Here is a 26,599-nt window from a genome sequence, read left to right as displayed (position 1 = left end):
CACGGCCTTCCGGAGGGGGAGGCACTCGCTGCTAATGTCTGTTGTGAATTTGCACATGCAGAAAAAAAAAAAGAAGGTTAAAAAGCAAACTAGGCTGAAGGTTAGCTTGAGGAATAAAGAATCTGAAGAATGTATTTAGGATAACATCAGAAAATAGCAAAGGAAAGGAAATACATGCGTGCAGAAGGGATGCCCAGAGACAAGCACAACCATCACTTGGCCAATTGGTGGATGCGTCACTATATTCATACTTGACCTGGTTGCTAAATATAAAGAAAACTTGTGAGCCCTACCTACCTGCCCCTGCCTTTCCTATGAAACTACCAGCTACAAAACCAGGTCTGTCACAACAGCCTTGAGTAATACAGAAGGCACTTCATACTTGCATAAAACAAATAGGAACTGATTACTAGAAGTGGTGAGCAGCATCCCATTATTTTTCCTGCATCTTCCTTCTCATTTGTTATTTTTAGCTTGCTGTTCCAAGAAAAGAAGTCATAGATTACTATATCCTGCCTGCCCATTCACCATATTTAATAATTTACTTCCTTACAAGTTATGTGAAAATCTGCTTCACAGGGTATACTCAAAAAAGTTACCTACGCTCACTGCACTTCTGGTCCATACCAAGACACAGAGATTAGCTGGCTGCTGGGGGCTCCTGTAGCTCAGGATCTGCCATAGCACTTAGTTACAGATTTGAGAGAAAGCCCTGATAGGAAGGAAAAGAGCAGAGAGAAAAAAATCTGAGGTACTGCAAGACAGCATTTCATAAAGGCTGAGGGGAAGCAGCCAGAAATGTAAGAGATACTGAGGTGAAGAAATGAGAGAACACCACAATGACATAAGATATTCATCCCAAGGCAGTCAGGTTGCATGAATTCCACTACTGATGGAATGGCTTTTCACTTGTTAGGAAACTCACTTCAGATAGTCTATTGGTGCCTTGATTGTTTCCATGACAGAGAGATTTGCTAAGAGGGTTAGATTACGATATCTCCCCAAGGGCATGAGTCAATGTAAAGGTGTTTCAATGTCTACATAAGGTCACAGGTAAAGCACCCAGCCTTCTATTAGCAGTGCAATAGCTGTTCAACATTGGCCACCATAAAGCAAGTTCTAGAGGCACCGTGTGCATACAGCAGACAAGTTCAGTGCTTATCATGGCCCAGCACAAGTCAGACGAGACCAGTGCGGCTTTTGCATAAATGCATTACCTATTATCAGGAAACAAAATGTTTCCATGGAGAAAGTGTAAGACTTTTGCTTACAGCAACCATAAGACATGAGAGCAAATTCACAGAACTCCTATTTCTGATAATCCTTTTTGACAGAATTCATTAGCCAACTCAGGTGTCCTGCGGTTTACTTTGATTTGGATGAGAAATTTATGACAGAACTCAGTATCTCAGGCAATTCTGTCTGTTAACAAGAAAAACACACAAAAAAACTCCCAACCAAACCCAACAAACAATAAACCCCAAACAGACTTGCCTTGAATACAACAGAAATTAAGGTAAAAGGAGGTATTTACTTTATTCACACAGTGCCAAACTTCTTTCTAGCTGACATTCAATCCAGAAGGATTTTTTGGCTTTTCCTCTGGACTAGACTGCCAAGGATTTTGTGACTCCATCCAATGCTTTAAATACAGCCCTCTCTCACTGCTCTCCTACTATTTCTACCTTCACTTGCCCATATATCCAAGCCCTCATAAAATCATATGCAATGAGACCTTCTGCCCACATGCACCCTGTGCTTGCTCATGTTTGAAGTGGAAGCTGCTATCACTCTGCCATCTGTTCTGCAAAAGAGCATCTCTGTTTCATAGTGGTTTTCCCAGATGAAGGGCAACTATTGTTTCCCCACTAGTAACAAGAGTTTTATACAATTCAGAACAATATCTCATAACAAAAAATACAGGGCAAAAATACTACATTACAAACTAACAAAAGAAAAGTTTAAATAAAATTGGCTTCAGAGCAAACCTAAGACTCTGGAGAAGCTAAGGATACAGAATAACATTACATTCAAGTGCATAGGTCTACCCTGTTTTAAACCCTTTAAATGGAGCCTTTTTGATGCTAAAGAAAAGCGGTAACACAAATTTTTTTATGTTAAAAGGCCAGCTTAAAATGTCCTTGGCTCAAAGGCTATCCAAGGCCACCTGTGTTTTTTTTTTTAAATATAAATCTCCACACTTGTTTTTTTTTTTTCTCCAAAGCATAACTGGAAGTGCAACCCAGTTGTGGTAATCAGGGGAAAAAAAGAAATTAAGAGTGTTTCTATTTTGAGTGTCTGACCTTACAACTTCAGTCCCACATTTAACAATCAATTGAGAAGATCCTGGGGTTTCTTCCTGCAAAAACTGCACTTCAGTGCAGTGCTGTGATGTATCACACCCATATAACCATTTTTCTCTCTTGTTTGAGCCAATATGTGTTTAGCCTCGGTGGCTTTTCTCTGTGATTCATAAGCAGACATTATGGATTTCTTGCACTGTATGTTTGTATGCTGTGGTCCCTAGCTATATACATTGGATTTTTCTCTTTTTAAAATTTTCTTTGAAAAATTCTGATTTGCTGTCCATTTTTAAGGTCAGACTTACAAAAGATCCACACCCTACCAGTGCTTGATATAGCTTGTTAAATATTTTATTTTATTTGTGTTTTTATTAGCTGGATACAGCCCTCTGGGGCACTTTTATGAAGGATGCTTTTGAAATGTAAATGTGATTGATTTGATATTACAGCTTATATTATTCTACTTGCACAGTGCCTTTGGGAACAAGAGAATGGAGTTTCTCTTTTTACTCATGAAAAGATCCTATGGTAGGTATTTTCCTCTCTTCTACATACAAACACAAAGAGCCTACTAATTTAAAAACAAAAGTTAGCAGTGTTCATGTCATCAGTGTTCCCATGCCAATCAACTTTTAGCGCTCCTTCCATTTTCTGAAGTTTTGGATAATAAAACAATACATTTGATGCTCCTGTTTAAGAGGCAAGTCAAAATTTACACATGATGCATACAAAGCTCCATGTTTAACAGCCTGAGTAGTACGGTAGCTACTGTGATAAGGATGGTATGAAGTGCATAAAGCAGTACAGCTAAGTGGTCTTGCATGCTACTGTGTTTGCCACCTCAAGAGAGAATGTGTAAGAGCAAAAGAAGTTCGCAAAACCCTATGCTTTCTTACTCATGTCGTGAGAATGATTTGACTACCTTTAAAAACCAGTTAAATAAATGTCCAGTTCCTTTATCTAACACCAAGTCCCTGAAGAAGAATATATTCCAGAAGGATAGTCAAACATCTGGAAACGATGGGCTAGCATACTCCCATCTGAAGCGCTGTGTTCCACCTCCCCCTGGCCCCAAGGGGGTGGGATGGACACAGCAAATATATTTCACTGCAGTTCTGCAATGAAATCTTCTAGTTTCCTTTGAAACATATTTGTGTGACTTCTATCGCCTATCAAATCCCCACAATTTTGTAGAAATACTTTTGACTGCAATAACCAATGAAAACTGTTTCAAAATAGTGGTGTATTGTCTGGGGAGATATTAAAAGTAAAGTAAGTAACTAAGAAGCTATCTGTGTTTCACACACACGGTATTAAAATACACCCACAAGAACAAAAGGCATTTGTGTAAAATTTAAGCAATATTAAGTGTGCAGTTTTTCCAGTGTATTGGTAAAGCTCAGAAGATGTAACTAATTAGAACAGAAGGCTGCAACAGTTAGACTATTTCAGGAAGAATAGTTAAGGTACGTTGCCATATGGTTCTGAAAACTCATTTAATGCAATCCAAATAGAAGAACATGTGCATGTACCCCTGTGAGTTGCCCAAGCATTAATACTGCCTTTTAACTCAGCCATTTAGTACAGGCACAACTGTTACTGAGCTGCATGACTTTAGACAGCAAAGGTAAAATTAAATTGGGAAAAGATTACAAAAGCTGTGAAAACAACAAATCAAAACAGATTAAATATTCACCTATGGGTTATATGACATATGATTTGCCATTCTGCTGAAACAGATAGCAATGTATAGCAATAAACTTTGTAACTGCAAAGGAGCAATTGTATCTTTGCACAAACTCACACAGTGGTTGGGACCGTGTGATCATGCAGCAGATTCTGAGGTAACAGACATAATCTATACGATATCTAAATTACAAAGCTACATGTCCAAAATACAGAAAGAGCCACAGCTAAAAGCACCTATAGAAAAGTCTCTCATGTTTGAGAGTATCAGGTGCCATCTGTTCCTGCTTAAGTATGCTCCCCGGAAAAAAGAAAACCAAGAAAGGACTTTAAAAAAGAAGCTGGCATGACATTTATGAATCTAAGAAAATACAGTTAAAAGTTGAGAAGATAACATTTAAGACCTTGACCATCATAATTTGGCTGTCATTCACCTCTGTGAAAATGCAAAATTTTTACTACTGCTGAAAAAGCAGCATTTTTGAGAGTTTCCCCTTCAACTAGGATGTTGCACTACTGATCCTGATCCAGAAATAAAACCAAAACCAGAACTTTGGCTCTTCCTTTGTCAAATTTTGAGAAAGTCTGGACCTCATTTAAATACCAAAGCTTATTCACCATCTAACAAACCACTCATCCCACTACCCTAAGAAAATGAATACAAAAATGAGTAGTTTGAAAACCTTATTTCTCTGTTCTCCTTCTAGAGCTGTTCTTACCCACTGTGCCAAGTTCTATCATCATACAACCTGTTTGCTACTTATTCTTACCATAGTGCATAAGTCCTTTTACCGAATCCAAAAGAAGAATGGAAGACTATTTTTGCTATAGCTTAACAAATGAAACTGCCTCATATCCATAATCCCTGGCACAACCCTTAGGAGGCAGAATATAGTCCCCTAGGAGGTTTTGGTAAAAATGCAACTGTGCTCCAGTTCTGTAACTGGTAACTGCCTTCCACAAGCTCTGTGCTGATGCAAGGACACCATGCACAGGAGGAGGTGTTCTGCTCTCACCATCCGCGATAGGATAATGGCCTTGTACTCCTGCCTGTTCCAGTTCCTGAATCTTAATCACCCAGGGGCTGAAGTCACTCCCTTAATTGTGTATATTTTACAACCAGTCAATGCAAAATTAATTACTAACTCTCCCAGCCCTCTAAAAGACATTTGAAAAGATTTTTAGACCTATACATTTTTAAAAAGCATCCTCCATTGATCTATGTCTCTGCCATAGATCTGTGAGCTGCTTTCTGTTCTCTTCAATCCGAGTCTTGAAAACAAGGTAACTTTCCTGAATCCCAATGCCTAAATGTATTCATTGACATTTAGTAATATGTTTTACTACTCTGGCCTTTAAGTGTGTTGTATTGCAACTGCCTGGTCATCCCACAGTTTCCCTCCAGGTCAATGACACTTCTGAGGATGGAATAAGCAAAATGCTATTTGAGCTGATGGTATCACTTTCTTATTGTGACACCCTTGAATTAAAGGTTGTGAATAACAGTTAACGGCACAAGGCAGCTCATTGCTTTTGGTGTCAGCTCCCTTCAGAAACCACCTTATTGTTACCAGTGAGGCCACACACAAACAATGGGCTACAGAGGAAAGCTGCATTACCATCACTTTTAAGGAGACAATAGATTTTGCAGAAAGTTAATCCCAAAAATAATGTGGTTGGAAACAAGATTTTGTGAAAGCTGCAGCACTTATTTTGAAGAAACCTACAAGACACAGGATACACAAGGGAAACTGCAAAGAGCATTAGCTTAAGAATAATGTTTTATGTCACTTCCCTGATTGGTAACATCTAGCTAGTGTTAAATATAGCAATTTAATACTTAAACGTGTAAGACAGACATGCAGATATTTTCATAATCCTCAATAGTGAAGATTCTTATTAGGAGAAGACTCTGTGAATCTGTAAACCTTGCATTATTAAGCAGTCTTCCAAGAGAACAACATAAATATGTCCACATGCCCTTTTCTTTCACTCTCCACAGCAGAAATCAAAATTTATTTTTCATCTTCTCAGGTGAGCATTGTCTCTTGTTACACCTGTAGCAAAGCTGACTGATTAGCTTTGATTTTTCAATTAGTTATTTCCCATTAAGAATCTATAACCTTTGTTCTGGTAAATACTCTAGGCAAATTAGCTGGACATTAACTACCCAAACTCATGTGCCTTCCACCATTTTACCAGTTGACTTCCCAGGAAGGCTGTGCCATACCTACCACTTGAGCATGCATGCTTTAGTTGTCCCAGAACTTGGCAATAGACCCTGCATTGAAGCAACTGAATCCCCTTGTTCAATGCAGATATTCCCAAAGCAGGAAACATTATAGGTCTTATCAGACTGATATTCCACATTCAGCACCTGGGTCAGGACAGCTGAAGAGAAATCGCGAGCTCTAGATAATTGTCTATACAGTTTAATTCCACTGTTGTCTTAAAGGACAGATTCTGCAAAGACCATATCGAGCTTAGTGGTGTATCCCATAAATTCAGTGTATACTTGGGTTTACATATTAGCCGCTGCTACTCTGTAACAGTAGATGCTTATAATAATAGTATTTCATGTTGTTTCACAGCAAGGGAAGATAGAATAATCATTTGGGAATCCACAGGGGGCCAGTGAAACCAAGTAAATGTTTTGCTATTCAAATTGCAGCATGAAAGCAAAATTTTTCATCAAAAGTGGTGATAGAGATTTTTCAAAATCACTTTAAATACCTTTCCTACACACTCTGTCATAATACATAATAATGTTTTCTCCTGACTCCCAATCATTAAATTAATCACTGAATTACCTAATGTTTTCTCAGAAATCTTTATGATGCTTAGCACAATCTTTCTACACCTGATTTGCCTTTGTGTTTTATAAGCAAGTAGCTGTGAGGAAATATTTTTAAATATTAAAAACTTGGATAAGCATAATAAATGATTGCTTTCTGCTGGCAAGGAAAACTTTGCAGCAAGATATAATAGTCTGACTGATAGTTGTAGTGAAGTCTGGATGACAATATTCAGAGTTAGGTAGAAGAAAGCTGAGAGAATGAGAAAAGAAGGAACTCAAACGTCTGGGAAGAATAGGGAGTTTATAATCTCCTGTTCAGAATTAAGCTCAGCAGCTATTTGAAATTTGAATGAATGTTTACACTAAAGACCAAATTGCAATTTGTCATGTGTGTTTTAGGTCCAAAAAAATAATCCAGAAAATTCTACTAGAAACATGTTAAATCATATTTCAAAGGATCTCAAAACCTCTGTTCTCTTAGACTAGGGAGACCCTGGTGCTTTGTACTACTAGCTTTGGTGCAATTGATTTACTTCCACAGAAATCATTCATCTATGAGCACAGAAAACATAAATGTCAAAGCAGCTGTAATATATGTGCACCAATAAAGTCATCTGTTATGCTTTCCTTTTTTCCTTTTTTTTTTTTTAACCCAGCAAATATTAAAAGGCTTTATTAACCTTCAGTAGAATTAAACATGGATTTTTAAAACACAAGATCACTGGGTGACTTCTACCCAGGAGTCCTTCAGAGTGGACAATGAGCCTAAGCTGCAGACCAGTAACCAGAAAGCGCCTTTTCTGGCCTCGGCAGCATCATTTAAACTTCCTTCCCTCAGTTCCTTAGCATAGGATCATAAATAATAGTGTCACAACTCTGATAATCTATGAAGTCAACTTATTCCCATGGATAATATTGTCAGTAAATTTAGCTATGAAGTAGTTTGAAAGGAATTATGTGTGAAGAAACACACGAATCCTGAGAGAAAAGACGATCCACAGAAGCACAAGTCAGTCACTCTATGTCTTCTAGCTGCTCCCAAATCACTTTATTCAAATTGTTCAACCATCTCCAATTCATTTACCCCCTTAGCTAGTTTGACTAGATTAAAACAATCAATTTTTAAAGAGCCCGAAGCGCCACATGCCACACAAAGTCTCTGCTCAAGGCTTGTGTGTCACAAAAAGAAGAAAAAAACTTAAGTGAAAAAGAACATACCCCAAAACAGTAGCTCTGTGTGATGAGTTGATAGATTAAGTTAGAATGCAATAATGAAATCCACCCTCACAGACTATGTCACAAGAATACAGCTCTACCGAGGGGCTCATCAGCCCTGCTCACCTACCCTCAGCAGGTGTTCCAGTAACAGCCACGTGCCAAGAGGTAGGAAACGTGGAAAAGAAAAACAATGTGATCCAACCACTTCTGAGAGTGATGTTATTGAAAAGTGCCTGAGAGCAATGGACATTCGTGTTTCCTCAGGAGAGGCTCCATCCACCCACTCTTGTTCAGACTGCACACAGGGTGTGTTCTGCAAGCCCTCAGCAGAACACACCCCTGCAGTGCCCCCTGAGGAGGGTCTGTAGGATTATGTCTTACGACTTAGTTTTAGGTCCTGTTCACCAACTGAAAACAAGTGACAACAAAAGATGGACCAAAATACAGGGCATATAGTATGAATACAAAATTAATAATATTTTAGAAATGATCTAGAGTTGAAAATTTGGGCGGGGGGGGGGGGGAATAACACGCTGGTTGAATGAGGAACCTTTACCAACATTTGCTCTGGCATTCAAAAGTAAAAAATAATGAAAATAGAACTTAGATAGAAAGTGTATGGTGAACAAAAGGACCCCAACCCATCTCTCATTCCTACAAAGGCTATATTAAGCACCTTCCACATGATAAAACAAACAGGTAAAGCAAAAACAACAGAGAAAGACATGAAAACTGGCCTTTAAAACATTAAGAACATGAATTTGAATTTTGTATGTAAAGCCTACACACTGTGGCTTACAGAAACATTAAAAATGTATAAACAGAATTTGAAATAGCTTGAAGAACCACAGAACAACACATCTGTTAACCAAATGGAAAGTATCTAAAAAATTAAAGAGGTTGTGGAAATTATTTGTCTTATTCCTTTGCATTGCACACAATCATTATGTGTTCTTCTCTTCTAATTGAGTCCTCTAAGCTATAAGAGTTTAAATAAACACAAGTGTCCAGCCATAAATCAGTCTTTGATCAAGCCTAAATGCAACAAATTAGGAAGAGCCTTTAAGGATTTATTACCAGCATTATTGCAGAAAAAAAAGAAAGCAACAAAATACTTGCATAACTAACTTCTCTCAGATGAAAGCTACCAGCAGTAGTAAGGCAGGACAGCGTTTTTGAACACCACACGGTATATATGAGCATGAATTGACTTAGGTAAGTACCATGATAAGAGTGGATACAACATGCTAAGACTCACACTAAAACACACCATTTTTGAAGGTTAAGGTGTTCCTCATGTAGTATTTCCCTACCTTTTTTGAAGGGAGGAGGACAGGCATGAGGTCAACAAGAAAAGGAGGCTGAATGAGTGCCACCACAAATGGAATACAGGAGGTGGGACATGTCTTCAGCCTAAGCGGGCTGCCTTTAATGTGCACTGAAGACACGTGCAACCCTACTCTCCTGACAGTCTGCCCAACAACACCTTGCAAAAAACCCAAAACAAACAAAAACCCCACAACCCACCAAAACCAACACACATTGCAAACCGCATTTTACTGTTTGCATAAGCTCCATTTTGAGGTTGTCAATACACTAAAAGAATTCATAAGAAAATTAATGTGATACAGCAAACCAATGAGAAAGGTGTATTTTTCTTCCATGTCTTGTTCTACTTCATTAACCAGCAGGAGTAAAGTCTTGGAGCATGCCACTGAGCCATTTGTTTGTTGTCTCAGAAACATACCAAACATATTTGATATGCTTGAGGACAAAAAAAAAAACAATCTACAACAAAACCCCCTCTCTCACTTCCTTCTTATTAATCCACATCTGAGAAGTCACGCAGTTTTCATGCATCTGTACCCAAACACTGGAACAGCCAATGAAAGCAAGAAAACTAGATGTCTGTGTCCTCTTGCAATATAACCAAGTCATCCTTTTAGAAATCTAGCATCAGGACCGTGGATCAAGGAAAAGCCAGCCTTTACTATAGCACTCTACCACTTCACAACTAAGGCTAAGAAAGACACTAACACTTCATAAAAGAGCAAATAATTAATTTCACTGCCACCAGAAATGTGCTCACTAGAAAGAGATCTATTTTTACTTCTTCAGTGCCATTGAAATATGTCTACAGCCAATCCTTATTCAGAGCTAAAGGCAGTTTTTAAATTGCCAGTTATGATGTTAATTCTTTGCTAACAAGATTTGTGATTTATATAGCAAGCACAGTTTAATGTAACTATAATTTGCCCTCCTGCTGTTAATTGATGACAAAGCACTACATACTTTTTTAAAACATTAAAGAAAAATTTAACATAATTTTCTAGTGCATTATTGACCTTTATTGTACACAAATTGCTTGAAATATTGTTATGATGAACTACAAACCAGTTCTAGATTACTTTTAACTTCCATACCCTGAATGCCTCTGTTATATACCACCAGCCAATTAATATAATCTTTCTTTGCAATGTGAATATTAGTGGAGCAAAATGGAAGGGTAACATAACGTACAGCCAGAATAATGTGGATTTGAACACATTTTCCAACTTGGAGAGTTTGTTATTAGTAATTTCAGAAAAAATTATACTGCTACACAGGCACATGTAATAAATATTAAAGAAGCATTATTAAACAAACAAACCACCACCAAAAAAGCCACCACCAACTTCCTTCTGGCTAGTTTAGAGAGATTTCCACTTTCTGTGGAAAGCACTGCTTTTTATTTTAGCTAGCAGAAATTCTGGTAAAGGTAGCCAATGTTTGTTCCCTGACATTTCTGCTGAGAAGAAAAACAAGGATTTGCTCATCTTACTCTCTGAATCCATAGTACATGTGTGAGAAATAATCAATAGATCTCCGTTAATACTGCCGAATATTTCTGCAAATAATCACTGCAGTTGTAATACTTGGACCCACAGTCTGAGGGTCATCTATGACTTTTCAGTGCCTCAAAGCTATTTCCTATCTAACATTTCCAAAGCACATTCTTGTGTTGAGTACACATCAGTACGAACTAATTTGGGTCCCTATTATCTCGGTTTTGACAATTTTTCATTCTCACAGCTGCTAAAAATATATTTGTTTTAAATCCCCCCCAAAAGCTGCTGCCAAATTTACCTTCTAGTTTTCCCAAAGCTTTTCTTGCTTTGATTATTTCCATTGTATCCCCTTCCATTCAAATAAAAAAGAAGCTATTGTAACACCCTGTAGAACTCTGTTTCATCTTCTCCTTGCAGCGTTCACCCCAGCTTTTCTTTCAGAAATCCCACTGGCAACTGTTCCCACTTTGAGTTCATCTGGCCATTGCTTCATTCTCTTCAGGACTCCACGCAGCTTTGAGAAACCTAACCTGACAGAAATGAAGTAAAACACCTTCTTTCTCTTTCCAGTACTCCCAATCTGCTGTTCCTTGCTCCACCTTTACACAGAGGTCAAATACTGAAAAAAATCCCCCTTAGCTGCAACCCATCCCATCCCAACCCCCAGGTAATGAAGTTGGGCCAGATCTTTGCAGTTTTCAACTGTAGTGTGATCATTTCAGCCACACTCGGACTCCCTTTGGCTCCATCAGAATTTCAGACATTATCTTAATTCACAAGAATTTTTAAAAGAAAATACCCCAAGCCAGTAGTGTTCAAGGTTGCATACAACAGCATTTGTACACGCCAAAGTCTGCCTTCACTTGCACACGCTGGCATGCTCAAACTGTCACAGGGACAAAGACTGAAAGTGACAGCACGTAACTCTCCTGACAAGCAAGAGCTATAGATCAAAGCTATAGATCAAACTTGAAAATAACATCTTCAATATTAAATTGTTGCACAGAACTAAGGGATCCAGGCCAGTGAATATTCTTTAGTAGTCATGAACTCATTTTTTTCCTCTATTGAGCTCCCTCCAAAACAAAAACCTCAAAACTAACAAAAAAACCCACCACCTCCACCAAAAACCAAAGTAAATATATTACAGTTTCTCCTCTTCAGAGAATATTTTTCAAAGCAGCCCAATACTTGTATACCTGTGAAGAGAACTTCACTTAGAAATTCATATTGCGACTTTACAGTTTACATCCATTATTTAAAGGACTCCTGTATATAAAGTTTCCTGTTAAGCTCCCTGGAAGAAGCACTCCTTGCTCTCTGTTTGAGGATGAACTTGAACAAGAGGTTCTTGTGCTTAATTAAGCTTCTTAAGGCTCCAGAGTAAAATATAATTTTTATTATCACCTGAAGTTTAGGTGGATAAAGCCTTAACATTATTAAATTAGTAGAGAACGTCACCCTACAATCCAGAATATAAAGATAATATCTTTAAATATTCTACTTCACATAGTATACATAGTAGGAGAAATCCATAAAACTACGAATGACATTTACATGCTTGCAACTACGTGCAAATTTTATGGCCACAACCAATTCGTCTTTTTAACTAAGACATCTCTGCAGAACGCAGACACTTAACAAGGTAAGGTTACGGCAAATGTCTTCAGTGAGAAAGAAGACGATCTCAGTTTATTTCTAACACGCTACTAAAGATAACTATTTCAAATTAAAGGGATTCCTATTCAAAAGGACACTAAGTCATGATACCCAGATCCCTCATACAATTCAGAAGAGAGATTTTTATAAATAGGCTCAGGCCAAAGAAAACTCCTAGAGTTAAAGTGTAATGCTGTCACCAAGCTTAAGTACATGCCCTAGGGAACCACAGGGTTTAGATAAATTTGAATTAAGGGAAAGTGCTTTCTTAAGAACAAAAAACTAACAGTGTAATTGAATTTGCTTGATTAAAACAAATTTTATCTATTTCCAGCCAGGGGGAGCAGGCAGGGGGGGAACCCCAAACCACATTATCTCTGATCAGTTGAGAGTCTTTGAGGACACTGGCAAAATGCAAATCACAGTGTAACTCAAACTATTCATCATGCTCTAAGGTGAGAACTTAATTCCAAGGATGAGGAATTATCTTTAGGAATAACTAAATTTAAAATTTGAAGAATGACTGAAGGTTACAAAATATGTAAAGTTTTAGCATAAACAACATCTCTACAATTTCCCCTTTTTTTTTTTTCCATGACTATAAGTGGAAGAGGACCTATACAGGTTCAGCCCTGCTCAGTAGGCAACAACAGGGATCAAGTAGACAAGTAAGGTTCAGTATAGGAAGGTAGATATACGGTGTCCTCTTCCCACCAGCTGCATTATGATCTGGGCCTTTGCACAGGGGACACACTTTGGACCATATGCTCCAGCAAAAGCTGTCTATCTTCCATTGTGTGTTGCAATTGTTATGGAAGATGTCTTGCCCTCAATCAGCAGGGTACAAGGACCCCAGTACAGTCACCTCAACCTTCAAACCAAGGAAGAGCTGAAGCTGAAATTGGTGGGAGTTCAGAGAAGGCATAGTGCCTAGAAACGACTGACAACAGGCGACAGGGCAGGGGACAGCCTACAGGCAGGACCCTGCTAGGCAACCTCGGGCCCAGTCAAGAGAAATGGACACAGACAGTGGAACAGGTTCCCAGCTTCACACTCGTGTGAATCACAGGGCAAACCTCGGCCCTTTCTGGAGATTAACCTTCAAACATGATCCAGCAGTTTTGTGGAATTAGGATCAATACTGTTAGATAAGGGTAGAAGATGATTTGACTTTTAAAATACTCAGTGGTCCTAAATAAGTGAGTACTTCAAGTTATATCAAATGCAAATGAAGGTAGATCATTTAAGAGCAGGTGCACAAGCTAATAGATAGTAAAGCAGCACAATACTGATAAGCTTCATCCAATATGACCTACAGGAAAAGGAGAAGAAATCTGTCCAGAAACAGATGATAAAGGAAAGAGGCAGGACTGTACCTCTCACATCCCTGCGTTAGTGATGGTGAATGCTGGGGATTACAAGCGAGTGCTGCTGCTATTGGAACAGAGCAACGGGATACGTGCACCAGTGGTCTAACCGAGCAACGAATTTTTGTTCTTTAAAAAAATGTGAGCTGTAGGGACTGTTGAGTGCAAAGAAAGTGCTTAAGTAGAGGCGAGGAGGGAAACAGCTCAATGTGCAGCTGCAATAATAAAATTGAGTGTGAACAAAGACAGCCATCACTACCACCAATTTTGTAGTTCAATCAAGTTTTTCATTCACAAGTCTCCAAGGATTATACAAATGTTCATTAATGAGGTAACCAATCTCTTTCCAACTCATTTTCAGATGAGTTAACCTAAATAAAAGAGATAATAAAAGCTAGCTTCCCTAGCTTGCTGTTTTACGATTATACTGCTACCCAATAGGAGATTTTATGGTATATTCACATATAAGGCAACATCCTGAGAGCTCTGCATTTAAAAAGTACTTGATGAGATGGGATAATACACAAACAGAAAGGAAAAAAACTCAAGTGTTAGACTCCTTGGTGCCATCTCTTCTTATTCTCCTGCAATGAACTTGGTGACAGAAAGGAATTAGCTCCTTCAAATACACAATAGCAGAAGCTGAGAATACTGAATCTCCCTTCTGCACACACACACAAAGAGCTACCAATGATCATGGCAATGTACCAGTGCCCTGTCCTGGAACAGTCATGAAAAGCATTCCACGAGAAACTGGAAATCCTTCTGATCACAATGAGAAACTGCAGTGAAGCAAGACAGAGAGAACTAGACTAAGAGTGGCCACGTTATCATCTGGCCAATGGCTGCCACAGGCTACAAAGAGCATTTGGATTTTTCAGCACAAAGAGGGAGGATCTATAAAAAATTTTAGAAACGTTTTCAACCCACCATATCCATCATATGCCAAGAAAGTGTAATAATGAATTTGGAGAAAAAGCAGATTTGTAGGTTGCCAATCTACATGAAACAGCCAATTCATGCTGTTATGAAATCTTAACAAGATTAATTAATGTGCAATAGATTAATAAGTGGAACTAAAAAATAGGAAACAAATGAGAATACTCAGAAACCCTGAGACCTACAGATACACGCAAAGGTAGTGAGCAAGGCCACGTCCAGAGATGATATGTGGTACAGGCTAAGGTTCCATTCATCCACTACCTCGAAGTGAGAAAGCAAGCAAAAAGCAAACATACAAGTGTGAAACACAGGTGAGCTTTATACAAAGACATGTAGGGATTGGGAGGAAAAATACCCAAGATAGTAAAGCAAAGTCATATGCACTGACTGAGGTAAATGGAATAATTGTCACAGCTTCCAGACAAGAAAACAATGCACCATATGGAAGTAGGTAGCAACAGGGATCAGCGGCTTGGAAGAAAACATCTTGCATGTGTAACATTAATGCAATGCCCTGTTTGCAAAGCAAAGACAGCACAAGGTGTAGGGAAAGAGACACACATACATGAAGTCCAGACAATTAAATGCAATACGAACATTAGTCCAGTACTACAGAACTCGCATCTCCGCAGAATTATGCAAGACAATAATGCAAAGCTACTGACAGGCAAACCAAATAAAATAAACATGAAACCAAATGAATTACATGGGCTATAATTATATACAAAACCTCCAAAGAATAAATATACACACTGAAGTTTCAGAAAGTACAGACAATACAATCACTGCCTTCGGTTAAAGTGAGGGAATGGGTGCTCCTAGCAATGCTGAAATAAGCAAAATATTCATATGAGAGATGCAGCCGATGCAAAATAAAGATGTAGCCTGAATATGTCTCTTTCAACTTGATACAGCCATCAGAAGTAGCACGAAGCTTATTACCAATCATCCCACCTTGAAGCACTACGTGAATGAAAAGGCAATCACGCAACATGCTGCCAGTGAGATGGGGCTTGAAGGATCATTCCTGTAAAAGAGACAGCCAGTACCTTGTGTGTGAAGGTCACCATCACCAGAGGAAAAATATACACCTGATTGAAAAGAAATGCCTTGCAGTAGTGTTTGCATGTGAAAAGTTCGGTTCAAGGACAGGAAACCATTCTAGTGGAAAGAGATCATAAATCACCAGAGCACTGCTGGGTTTTTTCCCAAGAAGGAAAAAAAAAAAGTAAATGACAAGGAAAAAAGACTGAGACATACATAACTGATTTCCTTGCAGCATCAAAATATGGCAACTCAACAGTAACATTAACACTTCAGTTTGCCAGACTGCTAAAACAGTTTTATGTCCGTATCAAGGGAGATGCTAGAATGAACCAGAGAAATAATGAAGAACAAATGTTCACTCAGTCTTACATCCAGCATCTTTTCAGGATGATCTTTTCTTTTACTTTCCAATAAGACAAGTTTCCTAGAACAGAAAGACCTCATGACACAAGATAGCTGAGCCCAGTGACCAGCAATAACTTGTAATGGTGTCCAGTCTAAGCAGAAGGAAAGACATCAGTATGATGTAGAAGGAGCCCTAGAGATTGCTAACTAAAGGGTCAGACATTGTAAAATTACCACATACTGGGCAAGCAGCAAAACCAAAACCAGAAACTGAAAATTTGAACAAAACTTGGTATTTTTACATTCTCTTGTTTAAAGGCATTAAGTCAGATGTCTGACCTTAACGGAGAAGGCCTAACATCAACTACCTTTGAAGACAGTCACTCATTCAAGACAAATTGCACAGAGAAAAGCTACACCTGTTTACCAACAGACAGCAACTGTTTCATAAACAAATTGCAGAGGACACTGATATATTTCATAAAAAAAGCAAGTAAGTTTATTGATGACAAACCAAGTCATAACTAGGAACGCTGAAGAGAACAAAATATGCTCTTAAGACTTGCTCAGCAGAACACAAAAGAAAATGGCAGTTTTATAAAATTCTATTCTGTCAGGAGCTGCTTCTGTCTGAAAGCATTCAAACTTGCTAAAAAAAATTTAAAAAGAAAAAACAAAAAAAGAGAGAGAGGAAAAAGATAAAAAATAAATATAAATACTTGGGTCATTAGCCGCTCCCAACACAAATTAAACTGGAAGATTAACACATTCAAAATCAGATAGGTTTCCAGACATTAAAACACCAATTCAGTTTGCCTTTCATTGACCTGCATTTATTATATAAATGTGTGTACATATTTTTCAAGTGTAATTAAGACAGAGTGAATGATGCCTTTTTTCAGCATCATCATTTCCAATGAAACACAAGGAAGGACAAATTTTCAAGAGAGGGTGTTGCAGCAGAATAGTATGCTTGCATCCATGGTGGGGTACAGGGAACCATCTCCAGACAGGTCACAATGATGGGAAAAGCATAAAACCTGGCTGACAAGGTCTTGCCAGTCAGTGCATCACTACTGTAGGCTGTGGATCGTAGGTGTCACCACACCTGGCTTTGAAGCATGAGTCTCAAGTGCAGGTCCATCCTCCACTGTTGGCAGGAGTTAGCGGTACAGCTGCCTACTGCCCGGGAAACTCCTCTTTCATTTGAATTTTATAGGTGGTGCTTTGGGTGCCAGAGGTCCCACTTCAGACCCTGCTGGCTCGCATCATGTCCCCCCTTTAAGCAGCTATAGCTCATTGTTCAGTCTGCAGGGTGGTTCTGTTCACATATCTGACTATTAAAACACACTAACACAGAAGATTTGAAATTAAAAAATAAAATAAATTTAGAAAAGGGACTTCATTGCCTTGGATAAAACCAGTATTAATCATGCAAAGATCTGCTCTGTGCATTTGTAAATGTGAGGAAACCAAGTCTGGCTGCGTCCCAAGAATGGCCTTAGAGCACTAGAGCTATCTAGTTTAAAATCTCATTTATAAGTACTGGATTAAATAAATACTGTAGCCCACAAGTGGAGAAATATAAAGTATTTCCAACACTTTTATAATATTAAAACTTCATTTGTTATGCAAGAAACCTTGAGTTTGTGAAATGCCAAGAACAGGGAAAAAAAAAAAATCACCTTGCCATAATTCCCAAACATACCCAAATAAAACAATTTATGCAGAAGCATGAGCTGCAGCAGAAGTAGCTTCCAGTAAGTCTTCCAGCTCTGCATGTGGCAGAACTGCAAGACAGAACTAGCTTTGAGAATCTTAACATAGTAGAAGCTGCAACTATCATGTTTCCGATCCTTTTATATTATTAATGCATTAGAAGTCCCTCCTCCTTTCAAAGCAAGTTTGTTCTCATCCATTCAAAATTGCTTGTGCAGTGCTTGAAGAAAGAAACATCCAACTTCAGAAGCAAGGTGGAACAAGTAAGACTTGGTTTTCTATTTCAAAAAGTTAAATAGCTTTCTCGGGCTCTTTGGTTCCTAATTTAATCTCTCTGTTGGCAGGTATTAAGTTGCTGGAAGAGTTGTTCTGCTTTACAGTCAGGTGGAAAACAGTAATTCTTTGATGACATTTCAGTCTGGAGAAAACACAGGCAAAACATTCACTTTGACCTTGGAGTTACGATAACGACTGGACAGAGGGGGCTACTTGAGAGAGACTAATTCTCCTATCAGCTCTCTGAATACAGCATCAGACCTGTAAAACGTTGCATTCTTTTTGCATAGCAAGGCACATCGTTGAACAGGGAAAAGCAGATCCTTTCTGACCGCTGATCCAGTCTGACCTCTGTGTCACGCACAACTGTTTCACCCAAATAGCTCACATCAAGCTGAAAGACTTGAGCCACACATTTTAATTCAGGAGTGAGATCCCTACCCTACTGTAACTACAGAGAAGAAAAAGCCAAAGCACGGATGCTACACAGAGCCTTTGTGATGTACAGGAACTAGAGAGCAGAAGGAAGTCCAGATAGTTCCAAACACCAAAACACACCTCTGCAGCACAAAGTTGAAACGCTCCAGAGCTCCTGCCAGGCTTAGCCAGAGGAAAAACCTGAATGATCACAGGCCTCCAAGCAAATCACTGCGGAGACACGCAAGGGAACTCTCCACACCAGCTCCCTGGTGATTATTTTGACCTGACCTATTTATTATCCAGATGCCAGCTACGACCTGGTTCTGATGCTCGCAAGGAACCCTGCTTTCACTGAAGTCAAAATACGTAAAGGGAACAGGCAGAGTGCAGGAGAGGAATTCATTCCTGGCAGGCAATTAGCAGAAACCCTGATGCATGAAATATAATATAATCATCACACTAATGCAGAGTTCTGTGTAATAAAAGCTGCCCCTAATTTCATCCAGGATTCACTGAAGGAAAGAAAGAGGCCAAGGAACCTTTAATTCCACACCTCTCATACATACAGATTGAAGAGCAACTCCCAAAACTGAAGAAAAGCAGCCAACTTCTCCTTAAATACTCATGGTGATGCAAGGCCACTGTTTCCCTAGGGCACTGTTCCAACACCCCCTGAGTGCAGTTAAAGTTAACAAGAGTCACTAATGACATGTTTGCTACAAAGGCCAGGTCTGTTCTTGATATTACTGAACTTATTAGCAGCATTCACTACTGTTGAGTAGATGCTGCTGCACTGCTGACTCGCAGTGATCGGTTCCATATGGATAGTTCTGTTCAGGACTGGCTGCAGTCTTGCTTTTGGTGGGTGAAAGCAAATTCATTCTCTCACTTTGCTGCATTCATGCATGTAGCTCGCTTCTCCCCACACTGATTTTAAGGCCTCAGGGCAGGACGTATTTCTTCTGTGACTTTTAGTTGTTCTACATCAATCCATACGCATACTTGTAAAGTGCACCTGAGATGAATATATACACGTGTTATCTAGTAAACTATGGGAGTGCTAGCGACCTATGAGCAACCTGATTGAAAGGTGGCAGCTCTGACAAGTATCAGATACATGTGACACAATTTTGCCAAAGTCATGTCTCTAAATCTAGTTTTCCATCTCTGCTCTTCTAATTTTATTCTGCCTCTAAATTGCCCTGTTTCAACTCCCCCTCTCAGTCCTCTAGCTCTTTCTCCTCTCTCAGACTTTACCTAAAGGCCACCTAACTCGCTCATGTAGTGGGCTCACAGCCTTGTATTGTCTATCATGTTTCTGCTGCATCAGTTATCACACAACCCCTGCAAGGACGAACAGTGCCAAAAGTACCAGCGTGAGACAACTAAAATGAGAAAACAGGACCAAAAAAAAGAGTATGTTATAACAGCCCATTTTTATGTGAAACATAAGGCAGCTGACCCCAGCACAGTGACGTAAAATAGCACTGACATCTAGACTTCAGAATGTGTGGTCTAATCTCCGTTGGAATCCCTAGTGCTTAATCTGTCAGATGTCACACACAGGTTTAGTATTTACTGTCAGGTATTAACTCTCAATATTTCAAGAAAAAAAAAATCAGAACTGGACAACACAGTTAAGTAAACGTGGATTTTTAAATCAACACTTTTCATGGAGATGTCCTATCTTGTTCTAATTAATCAATAGGATTGGGTTTTTATTAAAGATTTAATCCTACCCTAAGTATTTTTCCAGCGTGACCACTAAAAAAATCTCTGAACCCAACTCAAATGGGAGGCTAAATTCTCATTAAGAACAAAACCAAAATGAACCTTGTTACAGTGACAGATTAGAACCAAATCTCCTGTACTGTAAGTAGCACAGGACTTCAGCAGGCAAATTCCTATACAAAGGAAAAAAGCAGAGAAAGATTATTCCCTTTACGAAAGACAAGAAACAGTTAATCTGAAACAAATGTAAGTAATTACCACCAGTATCCAGTTCCTACAAGTAAGGTCTAAACTGCATATAGTTCAAAGGGTTTCTTTGCTTTACTGTTAGTAGTGTCATACAGGTATCGGACCAGAGGTCCCATTCCTCCACTACACTAAGGAAACATGAACCATATTGAGAACGTGGTGCACTGAGCATAGCTCATTGGAGCCCATTTGCAAGAGACCAAGAAGAAGAAAGTAGCACGTTAATAAAAATACTGGCAACCCATAATTGTATTATAACTACTGAGAGAAATAAACTTCAAATATGTCCTCATATTTGGATCTCCTAACTTCCACGGCAACTCCCCTTAGTGCTGGCCCTGGACTACTCATACTATATCTTGAACATGCTATACACTATACTGGTATTTCATGACAAGAGTTGTGAAACTTCCACAAAAGTAACTTTATTTTGTGGCCACATTCCTTGTTAGACAGCTTAGCACCAGCTGCCATTGATCATAAAATTTCTTCCCCCTTCTTTCACATTTTCAAGGCAGAGGCCAAAAGGAATTACGTCCCAGAATGTGTCTGTTCCATCATTGGCTAATCCAGTCTTATACATTTTATTCTACTGAAGTAAAATCTCTGCTCTCTCCTTTCATAAGGTACAGACAACAAGCATTTTCAAGCCAACTCTTGGCAGAGCTTCTTTAAACACTACAAAGTCATTCTGCTTGCCAACTCATCTACCACTTACTTTCTTTGGAATTTGAATGACCCTTACTGCAGTAAATTTTTTTAATGTAAATGTAGTTGACAGAGTCCCTAGATTTGCCAAACTAAGAGCTGTACGTTTATGAATACTTCTGTTCAAGTGAGCAGAGAATGCAAGACAAGGTGTTTATTTTATTTTTATTGATGATAATGTTTCTGTCTGATGGAAGGCTAAAAGCTTAAATAAAACGCCTCCTTGAAGTGAAGGTCAGCACAATCAGATACTTAGGACTCGAGGTTTAATTCACCACATGAAGGTTAGCAAAGGAAACCATCAGAGACTACTTTGCACGATGCTACTAATGCAGAAAGACTTGCATACCAATTGCAGCAACAGATTTTTATGTAGGGTTGCTGAAACGTGTAGTGTATCGACACAGGATCAATTTAACTGCCCACCTTCCAAACAATTACGAAGACCAACCCTGACCTAATTGTGAGATAACATAGAACTCAGTACCGGATCCAGGCAAACAGACTTTTATCCTCACAAGAGAAACAAGAGGGAGGTAATCTTGGTACCTACCAAAGAATTATTTTCCTACTGCTAGACTGGTATTTAAAACCAAATGCATTTTAAAAAACATACAAATTAAATTGTAATAACTACAAAAATGGTCTCAGTAAAAGCTGTATGGAAAGGTTTCCTTCAAACATTCTACACTTTCAATTCAAATTTAAAATTTGCATGCTTAATTCTGCTCTGATAATGTTTCAAACTCGTTACCAACAATACGGAAGCCAGACTTTCACAAACTCAGGCTAGTGCTGTACGTAACCTGTGGACTTTTGCTTGGAATAGGAAAGATAAATAACAATGCTGTGCTTCAAGATGTCCCAGGACTTAGTTACAAATTAAATAATACATCACCTTCTTCAAGGAGAAATCATGTAACTAGAACTCCATGAAATGTTTGATCTAGCTACAGACTAACTGCAGACAGACATCTCTACAGTGTTATTGTTATTGACAAAACTTCCACAACAGGGACACAACCTAATAAGCCAGAAGGATCAATTATTTCTGCACTACATTCTTTACCTTCTCAGTTCTCCAAGCCCTTTAAGTAATTTCCTTAGGAGTAATTCAAAGCAATGGCAGAGAGTCCTTGGAAAAGTGTGTTTAACTTTATTGGAATTCTAGAGAGTTCTGTAAGTTAAGATATGGTGTTTATCACCACATTCTGTAGTCCATATAGCACATGCTTACACTAAGCACCAGTTTCTTTTCTCAGCAATTCTTTTATGAAAACATTTTTCTTTCAATGACATGGGAGCATTTCAGCATCCCGGGAGAACAGCATTGCCTTCTCCCCCACTTCCTTCCCCTGCTTATGCCCTCAGAAGCTGGCTACAGCAGAAAAAGCCCCAGTGCAGACCATGCATAGTGTGGTAGGAAAAATTGGTCCCAGATTCAACTGCTCCAGCCAGCCACAGCGTCTGCGTCTGCATGTGGGTGCATTACCTCATTGAGAGCTCCTTCAAAAGGAAAGCAATGATAAAATACCAGCATCGTGTCATTGAATACCTTTGCAAAGGTATCCAGTCTCACATTATCTGTCCTTGCTGGTGCTCACAGATAACAGTACAGTAGGCAACATTTTCTGGTTTATTTGCAGTTGCTCTGAAACGAACATGAATTTAGTCAACACACCGATGAAAGTAGACCTGTTTGCAGCAGACCACCTCCCACACTTCAGACCTGATCACTGGAACATCCACCCAGCACACACAGCAAAATGGCAATTTTGACAAGACTGCAATCAAAAAGCAAGTTGAACACCACACACAGAACAGATTCCTGTAAACACCCCTCTGGGTGGTGTGAAACTGCAGCAACACTGTTTCTGGTCTTGGAGACCCTGGAGGGAAAATCCCATACCAACACTTATTTATTAAAACCCTAATTGAGCCTTTTTTTAGTAGAGGCATCAAATTTGCATTTCCTTAACCAGCAAGGCATAGTAGGTATCTAGTGATGAAAGTGTCAGTTATTTGATACTCAGAATTACAAGCTTAGATCCTATCAGCAATCTAGTAAATACATTCAATTTCTTGAACTCTACTGCAAGAAATCTTTCAATGGAAAGAAACACAAGAGAGAGGGCACCAAGTAGCTATAAAGGTAACAAAGTATTTTTACCTAGCTTATACCACCATTCTACTCACTTGACATATAAATGAATTAAATAATTGGTCGTCTTCCTAACAATGCCCAAGAATGATATTGATTGTGCCATTTAAGGGGGGGAGGGAGGGGAGCCATCTTAATTCTTACAGTGAACAAGTGAACATAAAGAAAGAGTAATTACAAACTACTGGATGGAAAAGCAGCACAGTATTTTAGTCAAAGAGGCTGAGACTAAGTAGTATAATGTACTCATCTGTTGTCTGTCATAATGAAGGCAGTAATTTGTTCCAATACCATTTAAGTATCTTAAATAATTTGGAATGCACAGTAAACTTCACAACAGCACTGCAGACATTTAAAAAGCTATAATTTTGTTGGGAATCTGAGTTCGGGATTAGGGTGGCAACAGCAGGGTGTGATTAAACAGGGTGAAACACTTCACTTTTAAAATTTCCAAGAGGGGTTCAGGGGCAGGAGAGGGGATGCTGTTCCCTTGGAAACTAGTGTACGTGTATAGTTGCGGTGTTTAATATGGATTAGACAGCATAGTTACTACAAAGCAAATATAATTATTATTCTTTAAACTGAGCAAATCCAGAATACAAAAATTTCCAATCTCTAAGAAACATGAAAGGATGCTCAATAGGAAAGATCAAACAGCAAGAGTGCACAACCAGAGCAGAAAAGTCACCAGTGTCCAGGCTGTAAAAGTAATGAAAATAAATTCCATGTGTGTCCTGCTTTGTGATGAATGACTGCTACAAGCATAGTTCAATCTTTCATTAGTTTGTTCTCCCTACAGTCATTATTGGTAGGATACGTTTCACTTGGCATAAGTCTTGGAAACAAGCCACATTTCAGGAAAGAAAACTCATTTGAAGACTTTTTATTAACAAATACATCTTTTATAAAGGGCCATGCACAAGATACTTACCAAGAAGCAAACTTTCAAGAGAAAAAAATATATACATGAAATATTGGCCAGTCATCTCTGGTTTTAGCTTAGCTAATATTTTACCTGTATTCTAGAGGACCGAAGACACCCACTACACGTGAGTGAACAGCTAGGCAGGACTCCTCATGTGATAGCTTCCAAGTACCTTTCAGACAGAATTTCCTGAGTGGCCATAAGATGATCTTCCATAAGATACAGCTACAGAAGGTGTATGTTTTAACTTGATATATTTTAGCCCCCAGAAACATCTGCTCCTGACCTGGAACGCACGTATGAATGCCCTTGATTTTACGATCAATAGAGGGGGTCTAATGTCAGCAGAAGTACTGCAGCAGTCACTTGCCCCGCAGACATCCGTGATCATAGTTAAATCTCTGAATATGCACTCAAACACAATCTCCACAAAGACGACTAGTGGAAATCAGCTGAAACTAAAGCTATAGCTAAAGGCAAAAAAAAAAACAACCTGATACAGTTTACACTGAAGTCAATAATTTTTATTTAAAAAAAAAGTCTGCAGTTTTCATCACTTTGACTGTATTGTTGAATTAAAGGAACCAACAAAAAAAATCAGGAGAAAGAGAATATTTCAGTAAAGTGTTTTTATAAGCCCTTGAAACTATTACAGAGCTATGAATAATAAAAAAAAAAAAGATACAAAGATAAAGCTGTTTAGGTTTTAAGACAGAGACAGATCAAAGTCAGCCCTGGATAGATTGTCTCTGCAAATCAGTTCTTAATACAATAAATTAAGTTTTCAGATACAGAATGCAAAAATCCAATAGAAAATTCAATCTCCAAAACCAGATGTGTCACGTGAAACATTCCCTGGTTACTAGGCACCTAAATACCTGTCAACACTAATAACTCCATGGTAAAACACACACACTCATGACAGAACACAACCACCACCACCAAGTTAAATCCAAGTTAAAGGCCTCTATGCAATTATTGCCTTGCCATTTCCCTTCCTTTAAGATACACAGTTATTTAGTAGAAAGTGTTTGATAAGGAAATGCTAAGTACTACAGCCAAATTTAGCTGTAGTGGGTGAGAGCCTGTTCACATTTTAAAGTGAATTTAAATTTCAATATGGGGTGGGCTTTTTTGTTTTCACTGATCACCACAGTAGTGCATTTCAGTGAACTGTATCACTGGTGCCAAATTTCATTAGATTGACATTCAAAACCTACCTCTCCTTATGGAAGAGACTCCATGAAAGAACCTAAGCTCATAATTTATGCAACCTTGTGATTTGGAACATATTCACAATAGTCCACAAAAATTTGAAGTTTCTTATCAAAGCTACAACATTTATTAAAAAAAAAATTGTGCTGCCAGAAAAATAAATTACTAATTTAAAATTAGTTCTCTATAATCACACGGTTCATCAGTAAACATTTAGATGCACTTTTAAAAATTGGTAGCTTTTAAGCATATTAAACACTAAAATCTAAAGGTAAATGTTACAGACCTGCATAAAGTTAAGAAAAACTTTGGCATCACTGAAAGCAGCTGGCTGGGCAGTGAGGCACATCAGTTCAAAAAGTGTTACCACAATACATGGTAGCATGAAAATTGTCCTAGTCACAACGGAATTGTGTCACACTACTAAAAAATCCCTGTAATTTATCGTTCCTGCACAGTTCTCATTTTTAGCAGTGATCTAAGACAAAGTCTTACTAGAGTGTAATTCTGGCAAAATACAGCATTGGTGATAGCAGAATCTAATGCACACATTTCCAGTGATTTAAAAACTTTGTCTCAGATGCCATTGAGAAAAGAGCTCTAAATCAACTGAACACTCCTCTTAAATATCTATCAGTTAAAGAACAGGAAGAAAAGACCAAAGATTTATCAGAGGTAAATGGGCTTCAGATAGCCTCGTGCTAGAAAGATACCACCAAGCTGGAGATGTCATTATATAAAATCAGACTTGTTATTTATAGTTGCTCCTTGTCTAAATTTAGTGCTCAGGCTTCCAATGCAGAGTTGCAATTTTTCCACTTGTATGGAGACCAGGAAGGATTAAAAAAAAAGAAGAGAACCTGCAGTAAACATGTGCCTGTGACAATCCTGTTCCTTTGACATGCCCATGCCCATTCCCACTGGTTAAATCCTCTATCACCAAATCAACAGCTGACATATTTAATGCTGGAATAGCTGCACTGAAGCAGCAATTTATTTACTC

The sequence above is a fragment of the Gallinula chloropus genome, assembly GCF_964237585.1.
Source record: "Gallinula chloropus genome assembly, chromosome: 6".
Classification (NCBI taxonomy): domain Eukaryota; kingdom Metazoa; phylum Chordata; class Aves; order Gruiformes; family Rallidae; genus Gallinula; species Gallinula chloropus.
Note: the sequence above shows the minus strand (reverse complement) of the source record.